The sequence below is a fragment of the Orbicella faveolata genome, unplaced genomic scaffold (genome assembly GCF_042242905.1).
Source record: "Orbicella faveolata isolate gen_17 unplaced genomic scaffold, um_ofav_v1 contig_46, whole genome shotgun sequence".
Classification (NCBI taxonomy): Eukaryota; Metazoa; Cnidaria; class Anthozoa; order Scleractinia; family Merulinidae; genus Orbicella; species Orbicella faveolata.
Window position 1 is genome coordinate 30,669,947 of NW_028301576.1, and position 20,054 is coordinate 30,690,000.

At 42.0% G+C, this 20,054-nt stretch overlaps 2 protein-coding genes and 1 pseudogene across 9 annotated transcripts in view; 2 read left to right on the forward strand and 1 right to left on the reverse strand.

The window, feature by feature from the left end:
* The window catches only part of LOC149099645 (uncharacterized), an 84,410-nt gene that overhangs the window by 13,675 nt on the left and 50,681 nt on the right, over positions 1–20,054 (reverse strand). The gene's annotated exons all lie outside the window — the stretch shown is intronic.
* LOC149099648 (uncharacterized) lies at positions 8,060–11,683 on the forward strand (annotated as a pseudogene).
* LOC110059874 (uncharacterized) overlaps positions 15,651–20,054 on the forward strand; it is a 50,291-nt gene continuing 45,887 nt past the window's right edge. For 4 of the 8 annotated variants that reach the window (XM_089277114.1, XM_089277115.1, XM_089277116.1 and 1 more), the window contains exon 1: positions 15,672–15,844. The gene's annotated coding sequence lies outside the window, so the exon portion shown is untranslated. Of the gene's footprint in view, positions 15,845–20,054 lie in introns of all 8 variants that reach the window. The other 4 variants (XR_016203528.1, XR_016203529.1, XR_016203527.1 and 1 more) reach the window with 2 other exon arrangements.

Genomic DNA, 20,054 nt, shown 5'->3' on the forward strand with positions numbered 1-20,054 from the left:
TTCTGCAATCAATGTTTGCAGGCTGGCTCCAAAATTACTTCAACACCATCCAAACAACGGAAATGTTATACGCTATAATCTGAAATTGTTCACAATAATATTTTCAGCCTGAACTCGGTTGAAAGATGAGAATATTCACCCTGGGCCAGAAAAAACAATATTCTTCAAAAAAAAAAAGAGCGTAGTGGGGACGGCGGGACATAAGCATAATTTTAAGCATAAGTTCATTTTCTCTTGCTTATGCTAATGCTTATGTCGCTGCTAGGTCCAGTGGGAACATGGTTGGCATAAGCATAAGCGAAAGACTTTCAGCCAATCAGCGATAACAGCAACATAAGCATAAACCTTAACACAAGACGAACACTGATGCTTATGTCGCAGCCGTCCCAACTAGCGCATATTAAGCCTCTCGTGCTAATGTTTATGGTTGTGCAACTCTAGAAATACCGATCCTCTGGAATTAGCAATAAAATTTGACAATTCCTAGCAAATCCCACAGGTAGTGACTCTCGGAATGTAACGACCCTCTGAAATGTATTTTGGGTATGGGTAATAACTGTAGAGAATACAAACAAGAGACTCTGATCTAGATACAAAGTACTATTCCGGCTTGATATTAATTCCTTTCTACAAACTTTGTCCCATTCCTCGCTGAATAACTTGAAATTTTCTATTTAAAAATTTTCTAAATAAATTAGTTTCTACTTACTTGCATCTGTGGATTGTACAAACACACAACACATGAGCTTTGATTTAAGACCTCAGTATATTTTGTAGAAATAGCTGACTGACAGCGTAATAAAAAAGTAGTCATCAAACTTCGCGTACCTCGGCACCTGCATGCCAGCAGGCTTAAGGGTCAATAAGGAAGTAAGTAAACTTCGCAACGGAAAAAAAGAGTCAATTAACATTAGATCTTTGTTGGTTCATGTTTATATTTGAGATCGCTTTTCTTAAATGGAAAGGAATACTTTAGGGACATAAGTGAAGAAAAACACACGGACTCGTAATTATATCGATCTCACTTTACTCTCACAGTGCCTCTCTCCACTCTGGTGTAGAAATAGGTACTGGCGAATTTAACGCTGGAGGTAACCCAGCGACGGACTAGCATACCATCCAGAGGGGGGGGGGGGGGTAGAAACACCCCTAGTCGCTTCATGCTACTGAAACCGGGATAAGTTCCGTTCTAATGGGCCACTTGGTTCGTATGCAGACTTATACCAAGACTGCACGATGATTGTTGATATTGACAGTGAGCTCATTCTTAAAATCACGGGGAAGTTGTTGAATTTTCTAGCTGCCGCGAAACTCTTCTCTAGAATGGAATATACTCTGATGAGCCGCAGTCAATTTCAGGGGCCTTGCCTTGCAACTTACTGCCCTTGGTGCCAATCACCATGGTAACTGCCCGGTTGAAGTCACCTAAAAAAGTGAGATGGATTAGTTGGGGAAGATGGAAGAATGCGCCTTCCATTTGTCGATGATGTCTTTCGCGACAATGAGCAATTCAAAATTCAGAAAAATGTGTAAACACAGGTAAAATTTCATCATCAATTTCATTTGTTTCATCAGTACATTTAAGTATTTCATATCAACTTCAAATTTGTTTTCGTCATTTGGTAGTTCTTTGGTGTTGTTAGAAATGATGAGAAGATATCATTAAGAAAAGTCACTTATAAGTTTGTAATACGATGTAAATAATTGTCACTCGAAGTTCTTAATTCCTTCTTAAAATTAAACAATTATAGGTTGAGGTTTTTGTGATATCCGGAATAATCGAGGTCCAGGTAAGTGTTATCAGCCGAAGCCGAAGGCTGAGGTTGATACCACTAACCGAGACCTTGATCATTTCGGATATCACAAAAAACGAATATAGTAATTGTTTTATTATACATTGTTTTAAAGAAAATAACGACAAACGCATCATCGCACCGAGCACAGTTTTTTTTGGACAAGCCATGTTCTTACTTCGCTGTCCGTGAACTTGACATTGCTCTTGGAAATCATGCATTACATGCGCAGCCTACAGGTTATTCACTAATCTGTTAGCAGATTAGTGAATAATCTGTAGGTTGCGCTGTTTCCCAGAATTAACTGTAGGCTTTTAGCCAATGAGAAGACAGATGGTGACTACAATGTACAATAATTCTGGTTAACAGACGGGTCCAGATATTTTCATCTGGACGGTTAGCTATAGCCAGCTCACGTGGACTCATTGCGTATCCTGACTATTTTAGCAGCCTTTTCCACGTAACAAAACCAACAAAATCTTATTGGTCAAGCGTGTTGAGTATTATACGCCCTTAGTCTTCGAGTTCAAACACCGTTATATAGAGATCACCATCCAGACTGATCTCAGTGAACACATTCTCTAAATCTAATTTACAGCTGTACTGTGTCTCAGATCACAATACTATCGCACTCATGTTTATTTTTTAATCAATCAAGGTTTTCCAAAGCATGAGGTGACCTTGACGGGCAGACAAATAAAGTTTAGTACAGCACCATTCTGCACGATAAACAAAACTTTCGGATCTCCAATGTAAAAGTTCTGATCTTCTATCCAAAAAGAATGCGAATTTATATCCTCGCTTAACGATTGGTTACACTGCAAGGCCGTAGCCAGAAAAAAATAGTGACTAAAGCTTGGCCATGAACAAATTAATATATAGATTCAGCCAAGGCTAAAATCCTAAAAGCTCCTGATTACAGTAGGTTAATCTGGCTTGAGCCTGCGATCCAATCAAAAAGGAGTGTGACTGAGATAATATTACAAGAAAAATTCAAGGACCAAACCCGGGTTTATTTTATTTTTTTCTGGTAATCAAAAACCATATCTCATTCATCGAAATTAAGAACCTAATTAAGAACCTACTTAGCCTAAATTTCCAATAACTACTCCAAACTGATATAAGGACCTATTTTGCCCGACTTCAAAGAATGTAGGCCCTTAGACGGGGTTTTACGGCATTCTAGCCGATCACAAGGTAGATATTCTTTATTTATCCACGGTATCAATTCACATCAGACGTGCTGTTAATCGTCCATCGAGCCGTGCTTACTGAACTAATCAAATTATCTAACATAGTAAATGCTTTGACCCCAGGAGTATCAGTAGTTCGTATAGTGTGACCGTCCGGGTGACTGTAGTTCTGAAAAGCACTGTTGTTGGTGACTGACGTTTCGACAACCTGAGCGGAAGTCATCTTCAGAGTCAAGTGAATAGTGTTTGTCAGTCGATGATGTTATAAGTCTGGTCCGTTGAACGTGATTGGTCAGTTTAGCTATGATGGTATTGGCTGAAAGACTCGTGTAAAGTTTGTCATCAGTCATTGGTGGGTTTCGATCCGTCTATTGTTAGTCAAATAGGTCGGTTTTTGGTCCGTGTATTGTTAAGTCGGTCTGTTAGAACTGAAGTCTGTTTGTTGGTTTCGTTTCCGTCATGGATAAGTCGTTTGTAAGGCGCCGGTAGTTGTTGACATCTGTTAAGAGGCGTTTGTTCTAGGTTAGTGTACCAGCTTTCCAGAGTCAGTCGTTGAAAATAGTTTGTACTGTAGGTTAAGCACTGAGTAGAGTCCCAGTCAATGTTGTGGTTTGTCAGTTAATGATGTACAGCAATGTGATTGTTGGCATCACCATTTCTCTCGGCTCGTTTGTGTTCAGTCAGTCTAGTGTTAAGGTTTCTGCCAGTCTCACCAATGTAGGAAGCCTGGCAGTCGGAGCATTTGATCTTGTAAACTGCTCCCTGTCTGTTGTTAGGTTCGTCTCTGTCTTTCGCGTTAGTCAGTAAGTGTCGTAACGTAGTTGTAGGTTTGTGGGCTACACGGATGTTATAAGGCTGCAGGATCCGTGAGATGGTCTCAGAAGTGCCCTTAATGTAAGGTATGGTCACTGTAGTAACAGGTGTAGGGTTCCTGTTCGTAGCGTCAGCTTCAGTAGGTCGGTAAATGTTTCGTCTGATAAAGTCAGCATTGTAGTTGTTTTTGTGAAAAACACGTTCAAAATATCTGTTTTCGTCACTTAAGCTGTCCGGTGTGTCACAAACTAGTTGCGCTCGTCTCGTCAAAGTCTTTATAGTCGTGGCTTTGTGTGAAGTCGGGTTGTAGGATGATTCGTCAAGTAATCTGTCGGTATGCGTCGGTTTTCTGTACACTGTCGTTCGTAGTTCGTTGTTGTCGCGGCTTACCAAACAGTCTAGAAAAGGAAGTTTTCCATTTTCTTCGATCTCTTTAGTAAACTGGATGTCGGCGTTCTGTTCGTTTAGGTGGTCGTGAAAATCGTCAATTTCGTCTTTATGAACGGCGGTAAAGGTGTCGTCAACGTAGCGTAACCAAAGCGGTATCGTTTGTCGGCAAGTTGCAAGGGCGCGTTCCTCCACGTGTTACATCACAATTTCTGGGACAACAACAGAAACCGGCGTCCCCATTGCTGTTCCATGCAACTGTTTGTAGTGTTTACTGTTGTACTGAAAGTACGTCGATGTAAGGCAAAGGTTCAGTAAGTCCATGATGTCTTCTGTCGGTAACGGTAGTTTAACAGTAGATTGTTGTATAGCGGTCTCGGTACACTGTAATGCTAATTGAAGTGGAATACTGGTGAACAGTGATTTCACATCAAAAGACACAAGTTTGTAGTCGTCGGGTATCTGTACTGTCTTAATAGCGTCAATAAAGATTTCCGTAGATTGTAGTTTGCGTCTTGATTTGTCAGTAAGGGGTTGCAGTATGGTCGTCAAGTACTTAGACAGTTGATACGTAGGGGACCCACAGAATGACACTATAGGTCGCATCGGTATACCAGGCTTGTGCAGTTTCGGTAGTCCGTAAAGTTTCGGTGGTTGAGGTACTGAGCACCTCAGTCGATAGTAGCGTTGAGTGTCAATAGCGTTAGTCTTTTTAAGCGTAAGTATTTTTCTGTTGAGTTTACGTTGTAGTGCTGGCGACGGGTCGCGTTTAAGTTCTTCGTAAGTTTGTTTGTCGTTAACAAGTGCGTCCATTTTGTCAAAGTAGTCAGTCTTGTCCATAACAAGTGACACGTCCTTTGTCGGCTGGTAGTATGACAATGTTGTTGTCGTTTTTCAGTCTTTTCAGTGCTTGTCGTTCGTCTTTTGTCAAGTTATTGTCAGGTATAGATGCTTATTGTACCGTGAAAGCAATTCTGCTTCTGATGTTATCCTTAGCAGATTCTGATAAGTCTCGTTGACGAGACAGAACCGCCTCGACACTAGATACAATAGACTCGGTCGGTATCCGTTTAGGCGTCACTGAGTGTTTTGAGTCTATTGTATCTAGTATTGAGGCGGTTCTGTCTCGTCAACGAGACTTATCAGGCGTAAGCGCCGGAAAACGTGCGGAGCGCGTCACGATTGGTTTTTGTTTTTCTTCTGATTGGTTGAGAGGGTGACTCAAGGTTTCTGCACTAATCACTAAGCCAATGCAACACAACTAATGCAACACCAAGGAAAATCCAAATTACTTTAAACTTACTTTTATTCTCAGTAAATGCATTATTTTCAGGGTATAAAAGACATTACAATATTGATCATTATTCTTTTATTGCCTTTAAACTCACAAATCCCAAATCCAGTTCCTTCAGCTATTATGTTTTTAATCGTATCTATAACAAAATGTCGATCCTGATTGGTTCTCCACGCGCCTATATGTCACGTAATCGGCGTGCGATCACGTGAGTGTCCAATTACAGGTATCCAACTTGAACTTTTTTCTATAGATGGTTTTCACTGTCACGCAACGAAATATTAAATTATAACAAACATTATATGCGACACATATAATGTAATTTTATATCGAGCCATTTTCTTGGCTTATTGTAATGCGTGTCTCAGTTTTCAAGGTGGAGCAGGGAATGACATACCGCTTAGGAGTCACCAATCAGAGACAAGCAGGCGGGTTTTAGGTTACTACTTTTTTTGCCTGCACTGCTATTTTCGGCCTTTTTACCATTCAGCAGCAATTCTACCTTTAAAGTTTCCCTCCGCCTCCCCAGCTCCAACCATATCTCTTCTGATTCGATTTACCATGTTGTGGTTTTTCGTGCCCCACCTTTGCTGAAGATACCATCAAATACTTGTAATTTTTCATAAGCTTATTTGACAAATAAACGTCACGCAAGTGGCCATATGTACGCCAGTACAGTTAATGTGAGTTGTTTATCGAACTTCTTAATCACGCTTCAGCAAACGAGCGCGTCGAGAGCTGTCCCCAACCCCACCGCAGACAGTAATGGAACGAGATAAAAAAAACTATTTAGTGGATAAAGTCAAGAAATTGTAGTGTTACAGGAGATAGGCAAAGAAGACACTTCTCCAAGTTTGAGGTCCCTGCGTTTTCCCAAACTTCAGATATTTGTCGAAATGTTTTGCGCAAATTTACAGAGCCCAGTATGGAGCCGCCATGTTGGTGGAGCTCTGTGCTCCACCAACATGGCGGCCGAAAAATAGTGTAAACATCTGGAACTTACTTTGGCCATCTAGGCGACTGATTATATGAACTGAACCAACCACTTTGTGAACCACTTGAACTTGTGAACTTGTGAACCACTTTGGTTAAGAATTTCTGTTTCTACCTTACTCATGAAGATGTTAGCAAATGCTACTGCCATCTTTGTGCCCATGGCTGTGCCATACATTTGGAGGTAGTTTTTTTTCATTAAACTGGAATGAGTTTTCCTGGAGAATTAGCCTTAGCGTTTGTTCCAGTAGTGGTGTTGGGATTGGGGGTTTGTTTACGTAGAATGTTTCGCCCTGCATACTGTTTGGATTCCCTCCTCTTGTGGTATATTCGTATATAGGCTCGTTACATCCATTGAAACAAGTTTAACATCCGTCAGGACTTTCGTTTTTTCAATGAAATTGATGAAGTCTGTTGAATCTTTGAGGTGAGATTTCTGCTGTTTTGCAATAGGTTTGTGTATTTTAGTCAGGGTGTAGAATTCTGGAATACGAGGCGGGTTTGGTGTTTGGCAAAGCCACGTTTTAGTGATTTCGTCTATGTGGTTTCCATGGTAGAGATCGTTGATGAGTTGTTGAACTCTTTGTTTGGTCTCAGCTGCCATGGGTGTCTTAAGAGGCCTGTAGTGGTTTATGTTGTCTAATTGTATTTGGCCTTCTTATTTTTTGTCTTGTGATATAACACTACAATGGTTGTTCCTTTATCTGCTGTTTTGATATATATTTCGTTTTCACGCTTTAAGGTTTTGAGGGCCTCGCGCTCCGTTGAGTAGCAGATTATTTCTAGGCTTTGTGAGTTTTAAGTCCGCGAGTTCGCTCTTAACCTCTTCTAGGTAGCTCTCAAGGGCAAGTGATCGTTGTATTGGTGGTTCCCATGTAGATTTTACATGGAAAGGATGTGGTTCGCTGTCTTGCCCGTGTGATATGTACATAAGGCGTATTCTTCTTGCGAACTTATCGAAGTTACCAGGATCTGACGCTTCATTTGTGTTTGTTTTGTTACGTGAAAACCATCTATTGGCTATGTAGCTGTAATTGGATACCCAAGTGATTCGCACGTCAATTACCCGCGCTTTAATGGTTTCCTGTGCAATGTTTCCCACAGTTTTCAAAAGTTATGAAAAGCGCTACAGACGTTTTCGCTCAAAAGAAGTTCTCAACAGACATTTTTAATAAAGCTTTAAAGTCAATCGTTAAAGCGCAGTTAATGGAGCGTGACGCTATTTACGTACAGTCACCAGCTTACTGTTGTTAAACGTAACGCAATAGAACTGTTACGCGTTAGAACATTATAGAAGTCTTTCTTGTCTAGTTTAAACAATATTCACAATAGCCTTTCACGCATGCATGTTGCAACAACGTCTGGTTTAACTATATCATGCGTTTTTGTATGGCTAGTCTTTTAAATAGCCCCATTCTTCTTTCGTTCAAGGCCGCATGGACTCTGTACGTTTCATGGTACACGATTTTATATTGGTTTAAACCCAGACATCAGTCTACCTATAAAAGAGTCTTAGCTTGGACTTAAGCATCATTCGCTCGTTATGTCACTACTGTAACTTTTAGTTAGCCCTCGAAATTGTAACTATGGCTCGTCCTCGTGGGGCTCCGAAACCTCAGGCTCGCAACCGTCGTCCACGTCGCCCAGAAAATGGAGAACACCTCGCTTCACTTACCTCAGAAGTTCTTCGTCTTCGCCTTCAGGCACTCAACCTCCCTATTACCGGGAGCAAGGCTCAACTGGTGAAACGCCTACAAAACGCCTCCCAGCCAACGCAAAGACCTTCGGCCGTGGGAGGAAAGCCGGCTGGCCGCGTCCAAAAGGGCAAGGGCAAGGGCAAAACGCGTTTAGCACGGCCAGCTGTTGAACAGCCCGATCCAGTCGCTGAAGTCACCGACGATTCTTCCTCTGTGAGTTCAGAGGACGACTTTGAAATGCCACTGGACGTGGACCCTGTCGAACAATCCGTCATACTGGACGGTCGCGCACAGGACTTGGAACAACAGCAAATGCCGTTTACGGCTGGGCAGTTGGCTGCCATCCAACGCACCGTACAGCAATTCGTCGCCGAGGCCTTACATAATCATCGCTCTCAGGCCGTTTCCGACACCGTCCAGCCTTTTCATTCCTTTCCGTCTTCCTCATCTGGTCCGCAACAGCGAAGACCTGGCGCAGCCACGCCACTTGGCTTCCAAAGGGTTTTGGAAAAAAGCACTGAAGAAAAAATTTTGCGGGTCCTTACCACAGCCACAGCGACTGCCCAAGTGCCGATCCTTTCCGCCAGCAATCCAGGACTGGGCCCGTGTGTTTCAGATTCAACCGCGCACTTGGGTGTACCTCCAGTTCCTGCCAGTTCCCTCATGTCTGCCGATGCTGCCACTCCCCCAGCCACTCCATCCTCAGCTGCCCAAGAAGTACCACTAGGAAGGACCAGAGTAGCCAGCGGTATCAGAACCCTAGCACTGGCGAACGCAGCAAGAGATAAGGTTCACCTCCAGGCTAGGAACAAGTCACCACCTGTATCCACCCCAATTGACGTTAATGATTTAGAAAGGAGATTATCCCAGCACCCTAACCGTAATTTTGTAAATAATTTAATTAATGGTTTACGCTATGGCACACATGTCATCAGAGGCTACATCATCAGAGGCAGTATTTAAGGCTAATCTTAAGACTTATCTCTTTAAGCGTGCATTTGATTTGTAGTTTTTTACTTTTTATTTGTAGTCTAATTGTATTATATAGCGTATTTAATTCTTAGGATTTTAACTTTTAGGATTTAGGATTTTGGTTTTTAAAGGATTAGGATTTTAATTTTAGGATTTTAAACTTGGGATTTTAATTTTAAAGTATTGTAAAGCGCCATGGACAATTAATGGAAAATGGCGCTATATAAATGTATATTTATTTATTTATTTATTTATTTATACTGGTCCTGAAAAATCCCGGGTGTCCAGCAATCTCGTTTCCGCGACTCAACACCCTAAAGTTGTCTCTACAAATCTTGCTAAGGTGATTAATTTCGGACGGGTAGCAGGACCTTTTGATGACCCTCCCCTTCCTAACCTCCAATGTCACCCCGTGGGTGTAGTTCCTAAGAAACATTCCACGGAATGGCGTACCATCTACCATCTCTCATATCCCGAAGGCGACAGTATTAATATATATATATATATCCCTAAGGACCCCTATTCCCTCCAATATGTCCGGGTAGATGATGCAATAAGCATCATTAAGTCCCTGGGTCGGGACTCTTTCATGGCAAAAACAGATCTTAAATCAGCTTTTCGCCTGATCCCTGTCCACCCGGGTAATTGGCACCTGTTAGGCATTTACTGGCAGAATCAATACTATGTCGATCTCTATCTCCCCTTCGGGCTCGACAGCGCCCCGTACCTTATCAATCAATTATCTGATGCCCTGGAATGGATCCTAAAAAACAATTATAACCTGGGAAACGTCATTCACATTTTAGACGACTTCTTTATCGCCGAGGCATCCCGCTGGCAATGCTTGTCCAGTTTCAGCACCTTACTACGCCTTTTCATGTCAGTTCGTGCCCCTGTAGTCGCGTCCAAGACCCTGGGCCCCTCCCAAGTATTGGAATTCATGGGTATTGAGCTCGATAGCACTCGTATGGAGGCCCGACTTCCCGAGGACAAACTTCTTCGCACCCGGGCACTCTTAGATTCTTTTACGGGTCGCCGTTCAGTGCGTCTGATTGAACTCCAATCACTTATAGGTACCCTGCAATTCGCATGCAAAGCAGTCGTCCCAGGGAGGACTTTCCTGCAACGTATGATTGACCTTACCAGGGGCGTACCCAACCGTTTCCATCACATCCGTCTTAACAAGGAATTTTTCAAGGACCTTAATATGTGGAAAGCCTTCCTTGCCGGGTGGAATGGGCGTTCCTTTTTCCTCAACTCTACCGTCACCCCGTCTCCGGACATGAATTTGTATACCGACGCTTCGGGTACTATCGGTTTTGGGGGATATTTTAATGGGAAATGGTTTCAGGGCAGGTGGCCTCCCCATATACAACTTAACAAAGACCGGGGCATAAGCATCGAATGGCAGGAACTCTTCCCCATAGTTGTAGCTTGCGCTCTATGGTTTCCCCATTTTTCCGGGTAGCGTATCCAGTTCTGGTGCGATAACGAATCAGTGGTCGCCATCTTGAACTCGGGTCGCTCAAGAGCTCCCCGTATTATGGACCTCCTGCGGTTTCTTGTCCTTATATCTATGAAACATAACTTCTTTGTCAGGGCCCGCCATGTTCCGGGAATCTCCAATGAGATTGCTGATGCTCTCTCACGCTTTCAGGTATCTCGTTCCCGGGCAGCTGCTCCAACAGCCGAGCGAACCCCTTACACCATCCCGCCTTCGCTCATGACCCTCTAAAAGAAGAAGTTACGAAGTACGCAAACTGGGGCCTGGCCTGGACTACTAATCGTACGTACGCTTCTGGGTAAACTCTTACTAAAAAAGGTTCTTAGGGGCATTCTCCGCTACCAGGGTCATACCCGTATTCTAAGGCAACCTGTTACCCCGAGGGTTTTATTAACCATACGCCTCATTTTGCTCTCCTGGTTGGGTGAGCGGGATTTTTCTATGATTTGGGCTGCCTTCACACTAGCATTCTTTTGTTTTCTTCGCTGCAGTGAATTTACATATCAAGGGGTATCTAAGTTTCGCCCTCAATTTGACCTATCGGCCGATTGTGCGTTATTTCATCCCTCTCTGGCCAGCCCGCGGCAGATGTCAATTATTCTTAAATCTTCTCAGACCGATGTTTTTCGGGAGGGTCACCGGCTTTTAATTGCGTGTTCACCCTCACCGCTCTGCGCAGTGACAGCCATGCGTTCTTACTTCCTCGCCGCGTGCCCTCCGGGGCCCTTATTCTCATTTCAGTCTGGCCGATACCTCACTAGGTCGGCGGTAGTACACCTTCTTAGGGACGCAGCCCGTTGCGCCGGTCTCCCTTATAAATCCCTTAAGGGTCATAGTTTTCGCATCGGCGCTGCCTCTACGGCAGCTGATGCTGGTCTCCCAGACTGGTTAATTAAAGTTCTTGGCAGATGGTCTTCAGATTGTTACCAACTGTACATCCGTACACCTCAAAATGTCCTATTGTCCGCTGCGCCACGTATGGCCAGCGTTCTCCTTTCTTAATTTGGCATTTCTCTAGCTTGGGGGGATACCTGCTCCGCGGGTATCAGTGGCGGTTAAGTCTTGCAGCGACTTCCCCAAGCTTCGTTTTCGCTAATTTAGTGGCGCTATTTAACGCTCTTTTATGCCTCCTCTTGTCCGATCCAGCACGTGCCGGCGGAGTCGGCTCGTAGTGCTGGGGAGATAAGTAAGGCTTGAGAACTGTCTACACTCTAGCACGATGCTGACCGGAGGTCAGCTCGTAGTGCCGTTTAGAGTTACGCTACTAGGACGCGCAAGCTTTTGGCCTCGCCGACTTGTCCGATCCAGTGCGGAATTAACCGCTGGGGAGATAAGTTTGGCATTTGGTCACGCAATGTGTTCCCCCCTTTACGCCATAGAACGCGTGTTTATTGCTTGTGTTTGTCGGGATAATTAAAGCATTACTCCCTAGGAACTGCAGCATTAATTCCGAAATTTGTTAGAGATGCGATTAATTAGTAATTGGACCTCCTGTCGTAGAATTCAGGGAATAATCGTGCTCGTAATTCAAATCGGCCTAACGCTTCGTGCTCGTCCGATTTTGAAATTACTCGCGCGATTACTCCCTTAATAATATACATGCAAAAATTTCATCCCGCTGACTGGCTGAGAGCAAGACAATTAATCTCAAACAGTGCAGAAAGTTGAAATTGAGTTCAAAAAGGTGAAATTGAGTGCAAAAAGTTGAAATTAAATTGACTGACAGGAAAGTCGCGAAAGCTCAACAAAACAAAATGGTGGGCAGCTCAGAGAAAAGTGACGATATTTTAATACAGAGTTTGGAGGAGAATGCTATGAACAAAAACACCTTACAAAGCACAAATAACTGGGTAAAAGTCTGGAAGTCTTGGGCTGCTCAAAAGGGCTATAACGAAAGCATTGAAAAAAAGAACCGGAGGCCCTGAACAAAATTCTCGAGCAGTTTTACGAACCTGATAGCCTTCGTGTGATTGTTACTGCTATCGACCGATACCTCAGAGAGAAAGAGTACAAATATTCCATCATTCGCGACAGAGAGTTTAAAAGTTCAAAGCAAGTTCTTGAGGGAAAGCCAGGCTACTGCGACAACAAGGCAAAGGGAAGCGGCCGAAGGTAAGAAGTCTGTAAACAACCGAGGAAAATGAGCTATGGGAAAAACAAGAAGCTGGGAAGGGAAGTCCGCAAGTTCTCGTCCAAACAGTTTGGTGGCTCCTGACCCAGTATTTTGGCCTTCGAGGTCGCTAGAAACACCACAGCATGACGGTCGAAGATTTCTCCTTTGGACCGGATGAAAACAACACGAAGTGCGTCGAATATATTCATTGATAACCCGACCAAATCACGCCAGTGCGGACTATCCGCAAAGCCCAGACGCTTCCTTGCAAAAATGTTTGCTACTGGAAGTGCTACATGTCCAGTTACAATTTTCAAAGAGTTCCTGTCGCGTCGTCCTCCTGAAATATGTCCAACCGGTCCACTTTATCTGTCTTGTATGTCAAATCCCGGCATCCTCGCAAGTTTGGTACAAGCGACAGCCGATGGGAGTGAACAAGCTCGACGACATGATGAAGGCTTTAATAAAAAAAAAAACGACCCCGGAGGATTCATGGAAAACCTTTCCAACCACAGCGCTAGGAAAACAGCAGTAAAGAAGCTGAAAACACCAGACCTAGTGCAAAGTTCAATCGCAAAAGTAACGGGCTACCGAAACGAGAAGTCATGTACGGGTCCGCAAATGATCCCAGGACCGCAAATGATCCCCAAATTGGACCGCAAATGATCCCGGACCGGAAATGATCCCCATATTGGACCGCAAATGATCCCGATCAAAAAATATGGAATGGCATGGATGGCGGGATGGTGTGGATAAGGAATTGGCGTACGTAAATACCGATGTTTTTATTAAAGCCATCTTATAATTATACTGGCTTACAACTTGCTGTTTTTTTCATACTTTCGACTAAATTTTGTTGCTAACTACGATGTTGTGAATATCACCACTCAATCATCAAAACACGACTTGGCTTGCATTTCTTTGCAATTCTCAGTAAAATTATGATCCTCCTACAACGCTTCATCGCTCTGTAAAACACCTAGTGTGTAGCACTGGAAATGTGAACAAATTTATTTTGTAATTTTTCCTTGGTCGTATTTTAGCTTTAATTCATCAGAAATGACTACTTGATTATTCTGAGAAACCAAAATTCCAAGCTATAGTTATGAAGTTCAGCTTCATGACCAAGCAAGGCCAAGACTTGCGCTTCGTTTTGACAATTAGCTGTTTGATAGATGTTTGATACTATCGCCACCGGGATTTCGAGAATATTTACAAGTATGTGTTTTTCTAAGACTTCTAATTCAATAGATCGTCTTCACGTGACGTGTTTTTATCCTCATCAGGCATAAGAGGCGGTATATTTATATCTGTTTACAATTAGCGTGCTTCGTTCGGACTCCAGAGCATTTTGAATTTCAGGGTTATAGAGGTTGCGTGACACAAGGCTACGATCGAGTTTGTTGAAAAATATACACTTATCTCATGATTTTGAGCCTTTTTTAGAAGTTAGAGCATTAGGAAAAGTGCTTATGTAAATGCTTTTTTGTTTAGTACTGATCATCAGTCGCCTAGAAAGCCAAAGTAAGTTCCAGAAGTTTACACTATATTCCGGCCGCCATATTGGTGTACCACGGATGTACATCAACATGGCGTTTTCTTGCTGGGCTCTGTAAATTTCTGGGAAACATTTACGACGAATATCTGAAGTTTGGGGAAACGCACAGGCCTAAAACTTGGAGAAGTGTCTTATTTAGTTATCTTCTATAGCGTACATCACAATTTCTTAGCTTTTTCCATTGTTTGGTTTTCGATTTATTATTTTCTTTTATTGCGTGACAGTGAAAACGATCTGTACTCTTCGAAGAACAACACAGCAGCTGTGGAATATTTTTTTGTAAAATGATAAAACATGTTTTTTAGTTCATAATTCTTGTACATGTTGTCACCTTCCTCTGATATAAATCCATGCCATTCCTTATTTTTTGATCGGGATCATTTGCGGTCCAATATGGGGATCATTTCCGATCCGGGATCATTTGCGGTCCAATTTGGGGATCATTTGCGGTCCGGGATCATTTGCGGTCCTGGGATCATTTGCGGACCCGTACAGTCACTGGATGACTATGACGAAGGAGATGAAAATGAGCAGCGACAGCTTTCCCACACCATCAGCCACGGCACAAACATCAATAGCCAGTTAGCTCGAGGAAACAGCTCCACTTCGGCTCATAGTAGCACGAACAGCTCCAGCAATACTTTCAACCCGTCCTCGCTCGACGCTAGCGGCAACGGCAACAACTTCAACCAAGCAAGTTTTGCCGTTCAGATGCCAAGTTGCATTTCTGGCCAGAATGATCAGCGTCAGTCTTTTATGAAGATGAACCATTTCCACCAGTGTCAAGTCACTTTCAACATCGGAAGCATAGCAGCACCTGAAAAGCCACAGTCAGCTGCACGCCATGGCGAGGACAATATTTCTAACTGATCAGTTCAGTCTTCGAGAAACTTCAATTGTTGAACATGAATCGACTGCAAACATTATCAAGCGAACCAGTTTTGACGCCTTTTCAGTCCTCCTTTTTCCCGAAATCGCTTTTAGAATGATTGTTACCTCCAGAATTTGATCTTTGTCGATTGAACGACATTTTTGGTCCGCATTTTTTTTTTACAAGTTTTGGCATGTCAATCAAGGCTGTCATTGTTCGACCAATAATGTTAATGTTGGTGGGACCAGTGAGCCGTGACAAAAAATAAACACGATCAATGAAGAATCAGACTCAAATTTTTGTATGTATATTATTAACAAGTAACCAAATGAATTTTCATGTGCAATTTGGAATAAAAAAGCACTCGCAATTTTTTGAAAGATTACTTGTACTTATTTATTCCAAATTACACTCGAAATCATTTGCTTACCTCTACGAATTGTACTCCACTATTACTTATGCAAATTTGCGTCAGTCACCTGCAGAATTAGCATATCAGTAACAGGAAACTGAAAGCGAAAGGTAAAACTCGAGACGGCGTTTGCTCACACCAAGGAATGCACTACACTTGGTCGAGTCTAGCTTCTCCTATTCTAGATACGCATTATTCAAGAAGACTGAGTGACATGACTTAGCGTGAAGTGGCATGATTCCAGGTTTGCTTTACCTAGTTAGTTCATGCGCATTTTGTAATGCAAGTCGACGACCGTATTCTAGAAACAGTTTCACTATTTTCGAATGATCCCAGCGAGAATCGTTAATTCTTTGAAGCTAACGGCATGAACGAAGATCGAAAACCAGTAAATGTAGTTTGAAAAATTGTGTGTTCATCATTAAAAAACTCTGGCCTTGTTAAATTTATAGGATGAAGAAAATGTTTACTAAGCACCGTTGGCTGATACAGGATTTCGTATATCGTGTTAAGATTCGGCTTTACCGATTCTATAACATAGGCTGATGCAATCTCTTGCACTACGAGAGGTGAAATAGCACTGTTTTAAAGGAATCACGATGTAAAGACGTCTGATGTACGTAATCCGCGGGTGTTCGTCTTCTTATTTACCGGTTATCTTACTCCCGTTAGTGGGATTCAAACAACGCCGGACTTCCCAGCATGCTGATGAGTTCACTTCAGTTCCCCTTTAACTTGTGAATTACCGAGTCTCTTCCTGCAAGACTCGTCAAAATACAGGTTTATCGATGATTTAGTTGTTTTTCTTAAAATTGACTGTAGAGCCTTAGCGCTAGTTTGACGAAAAACTGCCAAACATCATACGAATGTCGTTAGAAGAGGAACTCACCGACACTTTCGTGAGAGCTAAATTTTTACAGGCTCAACGCTATGATGCAACTCTCAATACTATGGGCATTCCAGTACGAAGGAGTTCTTCGAGAGGTGTGGATGATAGATCACTTTGTTCACAGGCGGACAGAACAAAAAGTTGGCCTTTATATCGACAATTTGCATTGTGTGCACTGTCCTACAGTGATTTAGCTGTCGTTTGCTTGAGTGCACCAATGTTAATTATTCAACAAGCTAAAATAAGTATAAAGTTTGGTTTGAAAGAACGCTTTTAATGATGTCCTTGGTATTTTAGTTACATTATTTGTAGCTACTAACCGAGTTAATCATTAAGTGCAAGAAGTCATGATATCGGTTATGTAACTGTGAGAATATTTATTTAATTGTTGTTTTAATTTTAGCATAGTTTCAAGCGTTCTTGTCGGCGTCCGTCTAGTCTCCCCAAACTAGCTTGCATTAACCAAATAAAGTAAACGTAGGGATATGTTTTTTACTATATTATTTGAAAGGGGCTATGAGCTTTAATAAAAGAAAGGCTGTAGAAATGGTCACTCGACAGTGAAATTGTTTTGACAATATTGACATGCAGCAAAGTATGAATAATATTTTGCGTCAAAACGGCTAGCGAAGCATCACTTGGATGTCAAATTACCTTTCGAATTAATTTATTTTCAACTGCATTATCTGATAACGTTATTCACCTGGTGTTTAGAAAGATCTACTTCTTTGAATTGCTTTAAACATCACATTACAATCAGACGGTTGCGAAGCAGCCAAGCCTTTTTGACGTCTGAGACGAACTTTGTATCAGTGCCTGGATATGCAAAGGCGCAGAATTTGTTGCTAAGGAAGACATGTCTTGGGTAGCTGGCGACACCCTTTGGTCCTTCACTATGCAAGAATGAATTTCTAAGAAACTGAGACTGTAGAGACTGCAAGTTTCACATAAAATTCAACCAAATGTAAAGTAATGAAGCTTTAGAAGATTTCTGTTTAACGTTTTACTCCATACTTCATTATGCCTACATTTACATCCTTGCTGAAAGGAAATTAGGGTAACTCGTATTGTTCAGAAATTTTTTAATTTTGGAGGAGGGGCGTGCAAAGGGGGGCAAAGCTTTACATAGCATTGGCGCCTCCACAAGTTGGAAGATTATTCGTCTGATTCTGCAGTAGGTAATCTCACTGGTTGATAGTAAACAGAAAGTCAGTTAGTCCAAGAAGGAGTTTGGTCATTGAAGACCAGTTGGGGATTTTGAAGTCGGTTTTCAAAGTACTTACAGTTTAATCAACAATTTTTTAGAAACGGATTTCACTTAAAAAAGTTAACGTTAAAAAGCAACGACGTTTCGACCGCTCGACGGTCATTTTCAAGTTGACAAGTAAAAGTTTTGCATGCGCCCAAATATATACAATCGATTATAAGAATGCTAATGAGACACTGACTAAAACTCTAAAATATTTACATAGAAACAATACAAGAAAATTGCGGCATGAGTAATAAAAACGTTAAGGCGATAGCAACGGTTTAAAGTAAAATAATTAAAATAATTATCGATCGAGTCACTCTGTTTGTTCAATTTTGGTTAAAGTTTACAAATAAAAAGCGTTTCAAAAATCAAACAGTCGAGTTTACTCTGACATTTTTTCAAAATCCCGGAATTGCTTCCAATGGTCTCTGGATCCTTTCCGTGCTCATCCTTTACGTAGTTGCCGATTGTTGATCGTTTATGTTCCTCCACAAGACTCTTGAAGCCGACATATTCTGCATCGCACAGACCACACTTGTAATATTAAACAACGTTTGTTGATTCACAATTGGAGGTTTATGTTCCTTTGGTTTGAATTGTCCTTTGATCTTGTGACTTGTGTAAACGGGCTGGACAACGGCATCAATCTTTCGACTGAGATCACCGAGTTGGTGTTTTACCGCATTCGCTGATTTCTGGTCTTAGAACGGCAAGACAATTCTGATGGGAACATCTTGCTCATCGGATACTTGTTGTTTAGAACACACATTCTCAGTAACTTTCATTTCAATAAAATGTCTGATGGTGTCCTCTACGAGAGTTTTGGGATAATGCAGGCGAGCAAAAACCATTTTAAGACGTTCGCATTCTTGATGGAAGAACTGCCAATTTGAGGAGAGTTTGAACACACGGTTTAGTATCTTGCAGAAGTATTTGAAACCTGTATTAAGCGGACACCCTTAGGACCGTCATTAGTGTCCGCTGAATACAGGGTGTCCGCTCAAAACAGGTTCTAATATGTTGTGCAATAATAGTTAATTATTAACCCTTGTGTGCTACTGTGTTACACATTGTGAGATCGGGGACTGCTCATAGGACAATGTCCAGTCCGTCTATGCATCAGTCTGCAATATTTATAATCACATAGCTTTAAAACGACATCACTGAACAATGTTAAAGGGGTCTCGGCTGAACTTTTAGAGGTAAAATGCCCTTGAAGTGTCCGCTTATTGCAGGTTTTGTGCAACAAAATGGCTTAATATTGGTGTCCTCGTCCGCTAAACCGAGGTGTCCGCTGAATGCAGGTATATTTTACAGTAAATGTTGGAAGAAAATTTAGGGACTCAAGCTGGTGTCCGCTTAATACAGGTTTCAATGTAAATATTTAGGGATACGGCAAAAAGTAAAAGAGTTACAGTAGTCAATCTTTGATGTTAGCTGAAGTTGATGTATGTGCAATGGTTTTGGAGGTTTCAAGCGTGAAAACGTTTCCAATCTAAGATATGTTGCATAGTTACAAAAGGGAAAATTGACACGCTGCGGTAATGTGGGGGGCCGTGGACTTATAATCATCAAGTGAGAGACCGATGTCTTTTACTGTCAACAAACAGGCAACCATTAGTAATGCTTCAATCGTGTTTATGTCCGATCTTGAGTGACAAGATGGCAAAAATACCAGCAGATGATCGTGAGGCATCAATAAATCAAAAGCAGAAACCTAGGTTTCCATTGCAGACTAATTCAATGTTATTAGCACAGTACGTTTTATGGAACAACGTAATTTATATGTCAATATATAGGTAAAAAAAAATACATATAATCAAAGTGGCTATGAGCCACTCAACTTGGAAAATGGATAGCCTGTAAACAGTGACAATTTTGATGCCATTGACTTGAGGTTTTAATCCACAGGTTAAGTTAAAGTTAAAACCCACTGGCATTGTTAAGAAATAGTGCAAAACGCAACGGTAACAGAATAAAAGAGGGGATGTAAACATTCATTTCGGATGTTCGAAACTCCTATATGAAAAGGTCGTGGATGCTCTCTCGGGTACAAATCAAGGATTCTCGTCTCACTTAGGGTGTTGACGACCAAACGTCACCATTTTTCGCACTCGAAGAACTAATGATTAAAAGTAATGCTCTCATTGAATTTCTATTTTTAAGGCTTGATTTCCGTTGATCTCTGTCGGGTCTACAAGTGCGCGCTGGATCCTTTATTACTTGGGCTTCCGTAAAGTCATGGCCCCTGGCGTTACATGCGTAGACCCTAGAAACTAGGGACGACGAACGCGACATTGCTCGCTCTCCGTG